A 16,946-nucleotide genomic window follows, 5' to 3' on the forward strand; every position below is an offset into this window, starting at 1 on the left:
CTGCATCGCATACGCAACGCACACGGACTGCATACACACTGCAGACGGAGTGTGTGTGAAACAGGCGTTAGTGTTCCTCAAGAAGAATATGCATTGATGAGACCACTGTCCAGGTTAACATAAAGCACTTTACAGTAACTTACTACTGACGTTTCAGTATCACGGTTTACAATGTTAGTTAATGTTCATGTTGTTTTTTTAATGTTCAGGCACTTTTATCTGTCTAGCTGTACATTGTTTACATTTAAGACCAGGAGGCAGTGAGTTATTATGCAAATGCATATTTCTTTGCACAGTGTTGGAAATGTTGGCATTAATAAATGCATAAGATTTCCTTATTATGGGTATTTTTTTCTTTTTCAGTCACATATATCGTGATATATCGTTGATGAAATTTCTTCCAATATATTGAATATCGTAGATATCGTGAATCGCGATATTATCGATATCGTGGGCCACATATCGCCACAGAATTGAATCGTGAGTTACCTGTATCGTCCCACCCCTAGTTGATATCATTAAATCTCTAGGAGGAGTTTGATACAAGTAATTTCCTGTTGCCAACAGGTGGCGCTGTGATTATAATAGAATATTGGCCTTCAGATGCGTTCAGGCCGGGACTCTTATCGAATATGTGAAGTTTGAGGCAAATCTGACATTTTTTGGCTGAGTTATAACAAGTTTTATATCCATAGCGGGACCTCGAAATTTGTCAGACCGCCACGGACACGCCCTTTACCGAAAACTCAAGATCTTCACAACTTAACATCACTAAGGCCTTTATATTAGACTGACCGATTTTGGTGTTGATCTGTATAAATCTTTAGGAGGAGTTTGTTGTAGAGTACAGCATGACACTTCCTTTTGCCTGCAGGTGGCGCTATGACTATAACTGAATATGGGCATGTAGATGTCTTCAGGTCAGGAGTGTTATCACACATGTGAAGTTTGGGGCAGATCGGACATTTTATGCCTAAGTTATAGCAACTTCCTTTTTCATGGCGAAACATCGAAATTTGCGAGGCCGTCACGGACACACCCTCCGATGAAAACTCTAGATCTTCACAATTTAACGTCACAAAGGGCTTTAGATTAGACTCACCAAATTTGGTGTTGATCGCAATAAATCTCTAGGAGGAGTTCGTTCAAGTATGACACCTGAAAATGGCAAAAATGACACAAATTTTGCTGAGAAAATTAATAATAACCGACTTCCTGTTGGGTTTCGGATTTTATCTCAAGAGGCTTTTTTGTAGGTATTGGTGTGTTACATGTGTGTACCGATATTTGTGCATGTACGATAATCACAGCTGAATGCGCACACCGCGGAACGTGTAAAGGTGGCGCTATTGAGCCATTTTGCCACACCCACTTCTGCAACCCATATCAGACGTCCATTTTCGCCAGGTCTGATGTGTGTGCAAAGTTTCGTTAGTTTTCGGGTATGTTTAGGCCCTCAAAAATGCGATTCATTCCGGATAAGAAGAATAATAATAATAATAATAATAATAAACGGAGCAGATTCAATAGGGTCCTCACACCATCGGTGCTCGGGCCCTAATTAAAGCTGCGAGCAGCGATGAACGGGCCCTCGCACCCGGGCTCACCGCCGACCAGTGGCTTCAGGAAAACAGCAAACGGGGGGCAGTATGCTTTTAATACAGTAAATGTAGGAGAAATATGTCAAAGTCACTTAAATGTGCCAAACTTGCCGCTGCCAGCTGGTGGCGCTATGCCTATAACTGATTATTGGCATGTAGATGTGTTCAGGCCAGCACTATTATCAAACATATGAAGTTTGGTGCAGATTGACCTTGGTATGTTTGAGTTAGTGAAATATATGAGATATCCTGCTGCCAACAGGTGGCGCTATGATAATATCTGAATATTGGTCTTTAGGTGTCTTCAGGCCAGGACTCTTACCAAACCTGTGAATTTTGTGGCAGATCAGACATTTTCAGGCTAAGTTATAACCACTTCTATGTCTATGCAGAAACATCAAACTTTGTCAGGCCACCACGGACATGCCCTTTAATGAAAACTCAAGATCTTCACAATTTAACATCTCTAAGGCCTCAAGATCAGACTGACCAAATATAATGTTGATTTAACTAAATGCAATCAATGCAAGGACTTCAGATAAATGCCAACTGTGAACCAGTATGCTACAAATTGCCTATTTTCTGATGATGATGATAAGAACATGATTCATGATGATAGCAAAATGTTATTATTGCTTGCTTTACGTCCACCACTTCTGCTTAAATGTCATTGTTACCTATCTGAACAATTTTTGTGTGGATATTGCTTTGCTGGTGACTCCTGTTATAAGACATCACTCTTAAGTGCTACATAACTAAGAATCAATAAGGAAAACGGTGCCCAGTTGGCACATGCATTCACAGTAACCATCTGCTAGTTTTGATTTTAAGTTTACAGAATTGAAAGGGTTACACTTTAAAATCAACACACAGACACATACACACAAAATATAAAATGTTGCCATCCAGTTTCATTTGTTAAAATTAACTATATTAGTTAACATGACCAATAAATAAATACCATTTATTAATGTTAATTAATATTAAGCTAAAAAAAGTATTCATATAAAGTTTATGTACTGTGAATTAACATGAACATGAACACAGTTCATGTGGGTGTACAGCAATACACAATAAAGTGCTCTATAAACGCTTCATTCTTTCAAAATATCTTTAAAAATCAAGTTGAGTATTTTAACGGGGTGATATATATATATATATATATATATAACTGATCTTAAAATTATGGTTTTCAGATGTTTTGAAGAGATAACAGTAACGTTTGTTTTGTTGTCAAAGTCTGTCTTAATTTTTTATTATTATTATTTTATATTCAATAAATAACACTATGTAAATATTGTCTATCAATGAAGATAAATTGATCATGCTAAAAAGTTGTATTTTTAAATCTTTTGCTATGTGACTGAATAGGACAAGTTCATGGTACAGTTAAGTAAAAAATAAATAAAAAACAACAACTGCAAAATACGAACAATGAAAGACTTAGTGACCCTTTATATTTTCTCAAAATATCAGACTCTCAAAGATCAGACATATTTATGTAATTACAATACATACAGTATGTGCATTTTTTGTTCAAAGATGGTCTGTAGGATGGCTCTCTACTCTGTCACCCTCTCTGCCTCTCACCCCTCCCCCCTGCAATAATGAGCTTCTCTGTGCCTGACTGAACGCACACACATACTGTAGAGACATTCACCAGAGTGACAGCAGGTTTCTGAGTTATTTTTTTAATTTTATTTAATTCATTGAAGCTTGTATAAAATTTATATTTCCAGCACTTGCTCAGCATGATTAGATCTCTGTGTGAAAAAAGTTTTAAAGAGTTTGGATGCTGCACTTTAAAGATATAAAAAATTAGGGTTATGTTTTTTACTACATCTTTAAAAAATCACCACGTCAACACCGTTCGAGATATCCAAAATCCGCTCGCAATTTAACATCTTCAGAATCTTCTCTTCATGTTAAAAAAGTTTGGTGTGAACAGCTGGTTGTTCTTAGGAGTAGTGTGAATTTGTTTACAGCCTGATTTTTCAAAAAATCCACCTTCAAATCAAAATAGCCGGCTTTCTGTTGGTCTTAGCTAATGAGTTTGATTTAGAAAGTTGTCCAGATTGATGAGAGCAATATAAGTACAGAGTTTGGTGACTGTAGGAAAAACTAACCCCCCAACTTTTGTCAAAAGATGGCGCTATAGAGTGCCTGCTCCACGCCCATTTATGACCTTTTGCCAGTGTCTAACTATAATTAATATTGATGTGTGTGTTGAGTTTCATGAAATTCTAAGCATGTTATCTGCCTCGAAAAGACAGGAATGTAATTTTAAAGTTTGACACGTTGCCATGGCAACAGCATTTGATTTATCATCGACCCCTTTACATATTCTTTATCGGCCGTGTTTTGACATGATTTTGATGAAGTTTAAAGAAAATCGAGTAAAATTAAGAGGCTGATTTCAAAGCATTTTGAAAATGACACGTTTCCTGCTGCCAGTTGGTGGCGCTATAACTTTGACTCATAATAGTCACATTTATGGAATCGGCATCATACAAGGAACAAACTGGTGAAGTTCCATCAGAATCAGGCAATGTGTGCAACAGTTATTAGACACTTCCTGTTTCTCATTTCTCGCCATAACTTTGTCGCCTTGCTACGGCCAAACCGTTCGAGATATCAAAAATCTCCTCGCAATTTAGCGTCCCCAATGTCTTGAGATCATGCTGACCGAGTTTGGTGACAATCCCATGGAATTCCTGGGAGGAGTACGTTAAATTCCAGAGCATGCGCTTTTTAAACAGCCCTAAATATCTCACTTCCTGTTGCGTGGAGCCCATGACATAGAGTACAAAAGTTGTTCAGCTCGATGAGTTCTATATGTGTACCGAGTTTCATATCAATACGCGCAAGTATGTGTGCGCAGTACATCAAGTTTTCAAACTGTGTTCCAGGGGGCGCTGTAGAGGCCCTGAACCACGCCCGGGTCCCAGCCTCTGTGGCGTCCGGACGACGGCAGATTCCGACGTGTGTGCAAATTTTCAAGAGTTTTTGAGTATGTTAAGGCCCCCAAAAGTGCCCCAACGGTTGAAAAAAAATAAAAAAAAAAAAAAAAAAAAAAAAAACAAATAAGAATCCTTAGAAGAACAATAGGGCCTTCGCCCTTTTGGGCTCGGGCCCTAATTAAAGCTGCAAGCAGCGATGACCGGGCCCTCGCCGTCTGTGCATTCGCAATCCCGATAGCATCAGGAAAACGGTGCCCAGTTGGCACATGCATTCACAGTAACCCTTTGGACTAACCCTAACTGTCTCTCCTCCTCTCTGACTCTTTCTCTTACCACCCATCCCCCCTCCTTACACTCAACCACTTACCACACAAACACACACATTGAGTGCAGAGCAGAGTGAGATCAGATATGTTTTTTTTATTTTCTTTAATTCGTGGAGTTTTGTATAATTATGAAATGAACTGTGTTTGATCAGAATGAATAGTTATTTGTTTGAAAAAAGTTTCAAAGAGTTAGGATGCTGCACTTTAAATATATAATAAATCATTGAAAATTGAAAATGGAAAATTAAATTCTAAGCACGCTATCTGCCTCAAAAACACAGGAAACAAATATTTGAATTTATTTTTTATTTTTATTTATTTGCCATGGCAACAGCATTTGATGCATCAGGGACGCCTTTACAGACTCTCATCGGCCGTGTTTTTACATTATTCTGATGAAGTTTGAAGAAAATCGAGTACAAATATATTGTTCGTTGTTTGTTCGTGTTTGTAAGTTCATTAACCATTGTTACCAAATAGTTACTATTTTAAATAGTTACCATGTTTTATGGTCTACAAGCATTTTTAAATATTATTTTAATAATCTATAAGCATCTGTGAAATAATTATAAACAAATATATTAAAAATAAATACATATTAACTTAGTTGATTTTTTTTGGCCTTTTTGTATTTGTTTCTCTTTCTAATTAAGTGAACTGAGCAGTACAGTATAGTGTCATACTTATAAGATTTTTTGTTCTACCAGTGAGAGTGTATATATGTATTTAAATCATATAATTTTTCCTTAAAAGATAAAAAAAGATTTTAATGCTCTTTAAGCACCTATACAAAATAATTATGTAAAAGTACACTGAAAGTACAGTATATATCAACTGATTCTATGGATTATTGTCATTCTTATACACTGACAATGAGCTAAATAGCATTAGAGGTCAAACGATTCCTTATCTTATGAGGACCTCTAGTGTTCATCCCTGGTATTAGAGCTTTAATCTGACAAATTTAAATGACACTTTAATGTTTTTGGGGCCTCTGAGCATGATAACATTTTGAAACTATACGTATTTCCTAAGAATTTCTTGTTCTTTATATGTAAAAAGTTTTGATGAGTTAGAATAATGCAATTTAAAGATATATGAAAATAACTCTCCATCTTTTTTATTGTTACTTTCATAAATCACCACATCAACACCGTTCAAGATATCCCAAAGCCGTTCACAATATAGGGAACATTTTCCCTATATTCTGATGATGATGATAAGAACATGTAATTCATGATGATAACAAAATGTTATTATTGCTTGCTTTACGTCCACCACTTCTGCTTCAATGTCATCGTTACCTATCTGTTCATTTTGTGTGTGGATATTGCTTTGCAGGTGACTCCTGTTATAAGACATAACTTTTAAGCGCTATAACTAAGAAAGAATCAATTAGGAAAACGGTGCCCAGTTGGCACATGCATTCACAGTAACCCTCAGCCAGTTTGGATTTAAAGTTTACAGAATTGAAAGGGTTAGACTTTAAAATCAACACAGAGACACATACACATACTATATAAAATGTTGCCATCCAGTTTCATTTGTTAACATTAACTATATTAGTTAACATGAACAATAATTAAATAGCATTTATTAATGTTAATTAATATTAAGCTAAAAAAGTATTCATATATTGTTTAAAGGTAAATTAGTATCTTTTAACATTAGTTTATGTACTGTGAATTAACATGAACATGAACACAGTTCATGTGGGCGTACAGCAATACCCAATAAAGTGCTCTATAAACGCTTCATTCTTTGAAAATATCTTTAAAAATCAAGTTGAGTATTGTAATGGGGCGATATATATATATATAACTGATCTTAAAATGGTAAAATTTTCAGATGTTTTGAACAGATAACAGCAAAGTTTGTTTTGTTGACAAAGTTTGTCTTGAAACTGTTAATTAAAATGTTATATTCAATAAATAACACTATGAAAATAAATGTCTATCAATGAAGATAAACCGCTCATGCTAAAAAGTTGTATTTTTCTTAATCTTTTGCTATGTGACTGAATAGGACAAGTTCATGGTACAGTTCAGTAAAAAATAAATAAAAAAACAACAACTGCAAAATACAAACAATGAAAGACTTAGTGACCCTTTATATTTTCTCAAAATATCAGACTCTCAAAGATCAAACATATTTATGTAACATCAATGTGCATTTTTTCCTCAAAGATGGTCTTTAGCAAGACAGCATGTTCTACTCTCTCTCCCTCTCTCCCTTTCACCCCTCCCCCTTCAGTCTCTCTTCAGTCACTCAATGGTGACTGAACACAGACACTCAAGGCAGAGTGACAGCAGGTTTCTGATTTATTTTTTTAATTTTCTTTAATTCGTAGAAGCTTGAATTAAATTGATATTTACAGCACTTGCTCAGAATGATAAGATCTCTGTGTGAAAAAAGTTTTAAATAGTTAAGATGCTGCACTTTAAAGATATAGAAAATGACGGTTATACATCTTTAAAAAATCACCACGTCAACACCGTTCAAGATATCCCAAAACCGCTCGCAATTTAACATCTTCAGAATCTTCTCTTCATGTTAAAAAAGTTTGGTGTGAACAGCTTGTTCTTCTTAGGAGGAGTATAAATTTGTTTACAGCCTGATTTTTCCAAAAATCCACATTCAAATCAAAATAGCCGGCTTCCTGTTGGTGTTAGCTAATTAGTTTAATTTAGAAAGTTGTCCAGATTGATGAGAACAATATATGTACAGAGTTTGGTGACTGTAGGAAAAACTAACCCCCCAACTTTTGTCAAAAGATGGCGCTATAGAGTGCCTGCTCCACGCCCATTTATGATCTTTTGCCAGTGTCTAACTATCATTAATATTGATGTGTGTGTTGAGTTTCATGAAATTCTAAGCATGTTATCTGCCTCGAAAAGACAGGAATCTAATTGTAAAGTTTGAGACGTTGCCATGGCAACAGCATTTGATTTATCATCGACCCCTTTACATATTCTTATCGGCCGTGTTTTGTCATGATTTTGATGAAGTTTAAAGAAAATCAAGTAAAATTAAGAGGCTGATTTCAAAGCATTTTGAAAATGACACGCTTCCTGCTGCCAGTTGGTGGCGCTATAACTTTGACTCATAATAGTCACATTTATGGAATCGGCATCATACAACAAACAAACTGGTGAAGTTTCATCAGAATCAGGCAATGTGTGCAACAGTTATTAGACACTTCCTGTTTCTCATTTCTCGCCATAACTTTGTCGCCTTGCCACGGCCAAACCGTTCGAGATATCAAAAATCTCCTCGCAATTTAGCGTCCCCAATGTCTTGAGATCATGCTGACCGAGTTTGGTGACAATCCCATGGAATTCCTGGGAGGAGTACGTTAAATTCCAGAGCATGCGCTTTTTAAACAGCCCTAAATATCTCACTTCCTGTTGCGTGGAGCCCATGACATAGAGTACAAAAGTTGTTCAGCTCGATGAGTTCTATATGTGTACCGAGTTTCATATCAATATATGCAAGTATGTGTGCGCAGTACATCAAGTTTTCAAACTGTGTTCCAGGGGGCGCTGTAGAGGCCCTGAACCACGCCCGGGTCCCAGCCTCTGTGGCGTCCGGACGACGGCAGATTCCGACGTGTGTGCAAATTTTCAAGAGTTTTTGAGTATGTTAAGGCCCCCAAAAGTGCCCCAACGGTTGAAAAAAAATAAAAATAAAAATAAAAAAAAAAACAAATAAGAATCCTTAGAAGAACAATAGGGCCTTCGCCCTTTTGGGCTCGGGCCCTAATAATAAACGAAGCAGATCCAATAGGGTCCTCACACCATCGGTGCTCGGGCCCTAATTAAAGCTGCGAGCAGCGATGAACGGGCCCTCGCACCCGGGCTCACCGTCGACCGGTGGCTTTAGGAAAACAGCAAACGGTGGGCAGTATGCTTTTAATACAGTAAATATATGAGAAATATGTCATAAGTCATTTAAATGTGCCAAACTTCCCATTGGCAGCTGGTGGCGCTATGCCTATAAATGGCATGTAGATGTGTTCAGGCCAGCACTATTATCAAACATATGAAGTTTGGTGCAGATTGACCTTGGTATGTTTGAGTTAGTGAAAGATATGATATATCCTGGTGTCAACAGGTGGCGCTATGATAATATCTGAATATTGGCCTTTAGGTGTCTTCAGGCCACGACTCTTACCAAACCTCTGAAGTTTGAGGCAGATCAGACATTTTATGGCTGAGTTATTACACCTATGTCCATGGCGAAACATCAAACTTTGTCAGGCCGCCACTGAAACTCAAGATCTTCACAATTTAACATCTCTAAGGCCTCTAGATCAGACTGACCAAATATAATGTTGATTTCATTAAATGTCTAGGAGGAGTTTGCTATAAACCTAATCCCCTGCAAGGACTTCAGATAATGCCAACTGTGAACCAAATGTGAACATTTTCCCTATATTCTGATGATGATGATGATAAGAACATGTAATTCATGATGATAACAAAATGTTATTATTGCTTGCATTACATTCACCACTTCTGCTTAAATCGTTACCTATCTGTACAATTTGTATGTGGATATTGCTTTGCTGGTGACTCCTGTTATAAGACATCACTCTTAAGCGCTACATAACTAAGAATCAATTAGGAAAACGGTGCACAGTTGGCAAATGCATTCACAGTAACCCTCTGCTTGTTTGGATTTTAAGTTTACTGAATTGAAAGGGTTACACTTGAAAATCAACACAGAGACACATACACACAATATATAAAATGTTGCCATCCAGTTTCATTTGTTAACATTAACTATATTAGTTAACATGAACAATAATTAAATAGCATTTATTAATGTTAATTAATATTAAGCTAAAAAAAAAGTATTCATATATTGTTTAAAGGTAAATTAGTATCTTTTAGTTTATGTACTATGAATTAACATAAACATGAACACAGTTCATGTGGGTGTACAGCAATACACAATAAAGTGCTCTATAAACGCTTAATTCTTTCAAAATATCTTTAAAAATCAAGTTGAGTGTTTTAATGGGGCGATATATATATAACTGATCTTCAAATGATGGTTTTCGGATGTTTTGAACAGATAACAGCAAAGTTTGTTTTGTTGTCAAAGTTTGTCTTGAAATTTTTAATTATTATAATTTTATATTCAATAAATAACACTATGAAAATATTGTCTACAATGAAGATAAATCACTCATGCTTAAAAGTTGTATTTTTCTTAATCTTTTGCTATGTGACTGAATAGGACAAGTTCATGGTACAGTTCAGTAAAAATAAATAAAAAACAACAACTGCAAAATACAAACAATGAAAGATTTAATGACCCTTTATATTTTCTCAAAATATCAGACATATTTATGTCGATTACGCTACAGCAATGTGCATCTTCCTCAAAGATGGTCTTAAGCAAAACAGCATGTTCCACTGGTCTCTCTCCCTTACACCCCTCCCCCCTTCAGTCACTCTTCAGTGACTCAATGGTGACTGAACACAGACAGGCACAGGCAGAGTGACAGCAGGTTTCTAATTTCTTTTTTTAATTTTCTTTAATTCATAGAAGCTTGTATAAAATTGATATTTACACCACTTGCTCAGAATGATAAGATCTCTGTGTGAAAAAAGTTTTAAAGAGTTTGGATGCTGCACTTTAAAGATATAAAAAAATGACGGTTATGTTTTTTACTACATCTTTAAAAAATCACCACGTCAACACCGTTCAAGATATCCAATATCCGCTCGCAATTTAACATCTTCAGAATCTTCTCTTCATGTTAAAAAAGTTTGGTGTGAATAGCTGGTTGTTCTTAGAAGAAGTGTGAATTTGTTTACAGCCTGATTTTTCCAAAAAAACACATTCAAATGGAAATATCCGGCTTCCTGTTGGTCTTAGCTAATGAGTTTAATTTAGAAAGTTGTCCAGATTGATGAGAACAATATATGTACAGAGTTTGGTGACTGTAGGAAAAACTAACCCCCCAACTTTTGTCAAAAGATGGCGCTATAGAGTGCCTGCTCCACGCCCATTTATGACCTTTTGCCAGTGTCTAACTATCATTAATATTGATGTGTGTGTTGAGTTTCATGAAATTCTTAGCATGTTATCTGCCTCGAAAAGACAGGAATCTAATTTTAAAGTTTGACACGTTGCCATGGCAACAGCATTTGATTTATCATCGACCCCTTTACATATTCTTATCGGCCGTGTTTTGACATGATTTTGATGAAGTTTAAAGAAAATCAAGTAAAATTAAGAGGCTGATTTCAAAGCATTTTGAAAATGACACGCTTACTGCTGCCAGTTGGTGGCGCTATAACTTTGACTTATAATAGTCACATTTATGGAATCGGCATCATACAACGAACAATCTGGTGAAGTTTCATCAGAATCCGGCAATGTGTGCAACAGTTATGAGACACTTCCTGTTTCTCATTTCTCGCCATAACTTTGTCGCCTTGCCACGGCCAAACCGTTCGAGATATCAAAAATCCCCTCGCAATTTAGCGTCCCCAATGTCTTGAGATCATGCTGACCGAGTTTGGTGACAATCGTATGGAAATCCTGGGAGGAGTACGTTAAATTCCAGAGCATGCGCTTTTTACACAGCCCTAAATATCTCACTTCCTGTTGCGTTGAGAAAATGACATAGAGTACAAAAGTTGTTCAGCTCAATGAGTTCTATATGTGTACCGAGTTTCATATGTGTACGTTCAAGTATGTGTGCTATATGGCCCTCAAAATTCCAGGGGGCGCTGTAGAGTCCCCTTGCCACGCCCCGGTACCAGCCTCTGTGACGTCCTGATGGCCGCAGATTCCGACGTGTGTGCAAATTTTCAAGAGTTTTTGAGTATGTTAAGACCCCCTTAAGTGCCCGGAAGGTTAACAAAAAAAAAAAAAAAAAAAAAATTAAAGCTGCGAGCAGCGATGAACGGGCCCTCGCACCCGGGCTCACCGCCGACCGGTGGCTTCAGGAAAACAGCAATCGGTGGGCAGTATGCTTTTAATACAGTAAATATAGAAAAAATATGTCATAAGTCATTTAAATGTGCCAAACTTGCTGCTGCCAGCTGGTGGCGCTATGCCTATAACTGATTATTGGCATGTAGATGTGTTCAGGCCAGCACTATTATCAAACATATGAAGTTTGGTGCAGATTGACCTTGGTGTGTTTGAGTTAGTGAAATATATGAGATATCCTGCTGCCAACAGGTGGCGCTATGATAATATCTGAATATTGGTCTTTAGGTGTCTTCAGGCCAGGACTCTTACCAAAACCTGTGAATTTTGTGGCAGATCAGACATTTTCAGGCTAAGTTATAACCACTTCTATGTCTATGCAGAAACATCAAACTTTGTCAGGCCACCACGGACATGCCCTTTAATGAAAACTCAAGATCTTCACAATTTAACATCTCTAAGGCCTCAAGATCAGACTGACCAAATATAATGTTGATTTAATTAAATGCAATCAATGCAAGGACTTCAGATAGATGCCAACTGTGAACCAGTATGCTACAAATAAGAACATGTAATTCATGATGATAGCAAAATGTTATTATTGCTTCCTTTATATCCACCACTTCTGCTTAAATGTCATTGTTACCTATCTGTACAATTTTTGTATAATATATTTTTGTATAAAATCAATTGTTGTCATAACTAAGAATCAATAAGGAAGACGGTGCCCAGTTGGCACATGCATTCACAGTAACCATCTGCTAGTTTGGATTTTAAGTTTACAGAATTGAAAGGGTTACACTTTAAAATCAACACACAGACACATACACACAAAATATAAAATGTTGCCATCCAGTTTCATTTGTTAAAATTAACTATATCAGTTAACATGACCAATACATAAATAGCATTTATTAATGTTAATTAATATTAAGCTAAAAAAAGTATTCATATAAAGTTTATGTACTGTGAATTAACATGAACATGAACACAGTTCATGTGGGTGTACAGCAATACACAATAAAGTGCTCTATAAACGCTTCATTCTTTCAAAATATCTTTAAAAATCAAGTTGAGTATTTTAACGGGGTGATACATATATATAACTGATCTTAAAATTATGGTTTTCAGATGTTTTGAAGAGATAACAGTAACGTTTGTTTTGTTGTCAAAGTTTGTCTTAATTTTTTATTATTATGATTTTATATTCAATAAATAACACTATGTAAATATTGTCTATCAATGAAGATAAATTGATCATGCTAAAAAGTTGTATTTTTTAAAATCTTTTGCTATGTGACTGAATAGGACAAGTTCATGGTACAGTTAAGTAAAAAATAAATAAAAAACAACAACTGCAAAAAATGAACAATGAAAGACTTAGTGACCCTTTATATTTTCTCAAAATATCAGACTCTCAAAGATCAGACATATTTATGTAATTACACTACATACAGTATGTGCATTTTGTTCAAAGATGGTCTGTAGGATGGCTCTCTACTCTGTCACCCTCTCTGCCTCTCACCCCTCCCCCCTGCAATAATGAGCTTCTCTGTGCCTGACTGAACGCACACACATACTGTAGAGTAATTCACCAGAGTGACAGCAGGTTTCTGAGTTCTTTTTTAAATTTTCTTTAATTCATAGAAGCTTGTATACATTTTTTATTTCCAGCACTTGCTCAGAATGATTAGATCTCTGTGTGAAAAAAGTTTTAAAGAGTTTGGATGCTGCACTTTAAAGATATAAAAATATTTTTTACTATATCTTTAAAAAATCACCACGTCCACACCGTTCAAGATATCCAAAATCCGGTCGCAATTTAACATCTTCAGAATATTCTCTTCATGTTAAAAAAGTTTGGTGTGAACAGCTGGTTGTTCTTAGAAGTAGTGTGCATTTGTTTACAGCCTGATTTTTCAAAAAATCCACATTCAAATCAAAATAGCCGGCTTCCTGTTGGTCTCAGCTAATGAGTTTGATTTAGAAAGTTGTCCAAATTGATGAGATTAATATATGTACAGAGTTTAGTGACTGTAGGAAAAACTAACCCCCCAACTTTTGTCAAAAGATGGCGCTATAGAGTGCCTGCTCCACGCCCATTTATGACCTTTTGCCAGTGTCTAACTATCATAAATATTGATGTGTGTGTTGAGTTTCATGAAATTCTAAGCATGTTAACTGCCTCGAAAAGACAGGAATCTAATTTTAAAGTTTGACATGTTGCCATGGCAACAGCATTCGATTTATCATCGACCCCTTTACATATTCTTATCGGCCGTGTTTTGACATGATTTTGATGAAGTTTAAAGAAAATCGAGTAAAATTAAGAGGCTGATATCAAAGCATTTTGAAAATGACACACTTCCTGCTGCCAGTTGGTGGCGCTATAACTTTGACTCATAATAGTCACATTTATGGAATCGGCATCACACAACGAACAAACTGGTGAAGTTTCATCAGAATCAGGCAATGTGGTCAACAGTTATTAGACACTTCCTGTTTCTCATTTCTCGCCATAACTTTGTCGCCTTGCCACGGCCAAACCGTTCGAGATATCAAAAATCTCCTCGCAATTTAGCGTCCCCAATGTCTTGAGATCATGCTGACCGAGTTTGGTGACAATCCCATGGAATTCCTGGGAGGAGTACGTTAAATTCCAGAGCATGCGCTTTTTAAACAGCCCTAAATATCTCACTTCCTGTTGCGTGGAGCCCATGACATAGAGTACAAAAGTTGTTTGGCTCAGTGAGATCTATATGTGTACCGAGTTTCATATCAATACATGCAAGTATGTGTGCGCAGTACATCAAGTTTTCAAACTGTGTTCCAGGGGGCGCTGTAGAGGCCCTGAACCACGCCCGGGTCCCAGCCTCTTTGGCGTCCTGATGGCCGCAGATTCCGACGTGTGTGCAAATTTTCAAGAGTTTTTGAGTATGTTAAGGCCCCCAAAAGTGCCCGGAAGGTTGAAAAAAATAAAAAAAAAAAAAAAAAAAAAAATAATAACCCTTAGAAGAACAATAGGGCCTTCGCCCTTTTGGGCTCGGGCCCTAAAAATAAGAATCCTTAGAAGAACAATAGGGCCTTCGCCCTTTTGGGCTCGGGCCCTAATAAGAAACGGAGCAGATCCAATAGGGTCCTCACACCATCGGTGCTCGGGCCCTAAAAAAACATTAAACTAAAATTAATATTACAGCAGAAAATATTTTTTAAAAATCGGAAAAATATATAAGAAATAAAATAAAATAAACGCTAACTGGTATTACATATTTTGTAAATATTTTTTAAAAAATGATTTAATTAAAAAAAAGAGCTATATAAACACTTTAAAATGACAATAGTCATAAAAAAGACAAACAGATCAAAAGCAATAGAATTAACATTTTTTTTACAAAAAAATTATGTAAAATAAATGTTAACTGTAATAAAATATTTAAAAAAAAATCAACAAAAAAAATCAACAAAAAGTAATTTAATTTAAAAAATGATAAAATGCTACATAAACATTTTAAAACAACAATATTCATAAAAATGACAAAAACACATCAAAACTACTAAAACTTTTACTAAAATGAACATTAAAGCAAAAAAATTTAATTTTAACATTGAAAAAAAATTTATGTAAAATAAATGTTAACTGTAATAAAATATTTAAAAAAATCAACAAAAAGTAATTTAATTTAATTTTAAAAATGATAAAATGCTACATAAACATTTTAAAACAACAATACTCATAAAAAAAGAAAAGAAAAAAAAAACATTAAACTAAAATTAACATTACAGCAGAAAATATTTTTTAAAAATCGGAAAAATATATAAGAAATAAAATAAAATAAACGCTAACTGGTATTACATATTTTGTAAAAAATTTTAAAAATTAAAAAAGAATGATTTAATTTAAAAAAAGCTATATAAACACTTTAAAATGACAATAGTCATAAAAAAGACAAACAGATCAAAAGCAATAGAATTCATTTTTTTTTTTTACAAAAAATTTATGTAAAATAAATGTTAACTGTAATAAAATATTTTTAAAAAATCAACAAAAAAAATCAACAAAAAGTAATTTAATTTAATTTTAAAAATTATAAAATGCTACATAAACATTTTAAAACAACAATACTCATAAAAAAAGAAAAGAAAAAAAAAACATTAAACTAAAATTAACATTACAGCAGAAAATATTTTTTAAAAATCGGAAAAATATATAAGAAATAAAATAAAATAAACGCTAACTGGTATTACATATTTTGTAAAATTAAAAAAAAAAAATGATTTAATAAAAAAAGCCATATAAACACTTTAAAATGACAAGTCATAAAAAAGACAAACAGATCAAAAGCAATAGAATTAACATTTTTTTTTTTACAAAAAATTTATGTAAAATAAATGTTAACTGTAATAAAATATTTAAAAAAAATCAACAAAAAAAAATCAACAAAAAGTAATTTAATTTAATTTTAAAAATTATAAAATGCTACATAAACATTTTAAAACATTTTAACAATACTCATAAAAATGAAAAAAAAAAAAATTAAAGACTAAGAAATTAGCAGAAAATATTTACAAAAAAAAACAACAAAAGCTGCATAAACATTTTACAATACTCATAAAAATGAGAAAAACACATCAAAAGTAAAAGTACTAAATCTAATTAAAACTTTAAAAAGTACTAAATGTCAACCTGATGTACTATAATAACTAAATAAATAAAACGAATAAAAACTATAGAGACAATAAAAAAAAACGAATTAAAGCAAAAACACAGCAAAATGAGTAAAACTTATGCACTAGGCATCATAAACTTATTGATTAATTAATCATAATTTTGAACTGAATTTTCATTGTTATACTGATGCATCAATTATTGATATTATATTATTATAATATTAAAAAACAAATCAAAGTAAGCGATTGTAAATGAAATGGTAGCCTGGCTATCACCAGACCACGTTATGACTTCGTCATGATTCGTGGTCTGGGAACCACATGTTCATTTTCTCGTATTTGAGGCGTGGTTTACGAATGCCCAGAGCCGTTTATTGGGCGATACGAATGTCTATCAAATGCGCCTGTGCGTAGCTCATAGCCAATCGTTTCAATTA

At 34.6% G+C, this 16,946-nt stretch overlaps 1 protein-coding gene across 1 annotated transcript in view; it reads right to left on the reverse strand.

The window, feature by feature from the left end:
- rheb (Ras homolog, mTORC1 binding) overlaps positions 1-16,946 on the reverse strand; it is a 47,631-nt gene that overhangs the window by 7,963 nt on the left and 22,722 nt on the right. The window lies entirely within an intron of this gene.

Source organism: Garra rufa, chromosome 24, assembly GCF_049309525.1.
Source record: "Garra rufa chromosome 24, GarRuf1.0, whole genome shotgun sequence".
Taxonomy (NCBI): domain Eukaryota; kingdom Metazoa; phylum Chordata; class Actinopteri; order Cypriniformes; family Cyprinidae; genus Garra; species Garra rufa.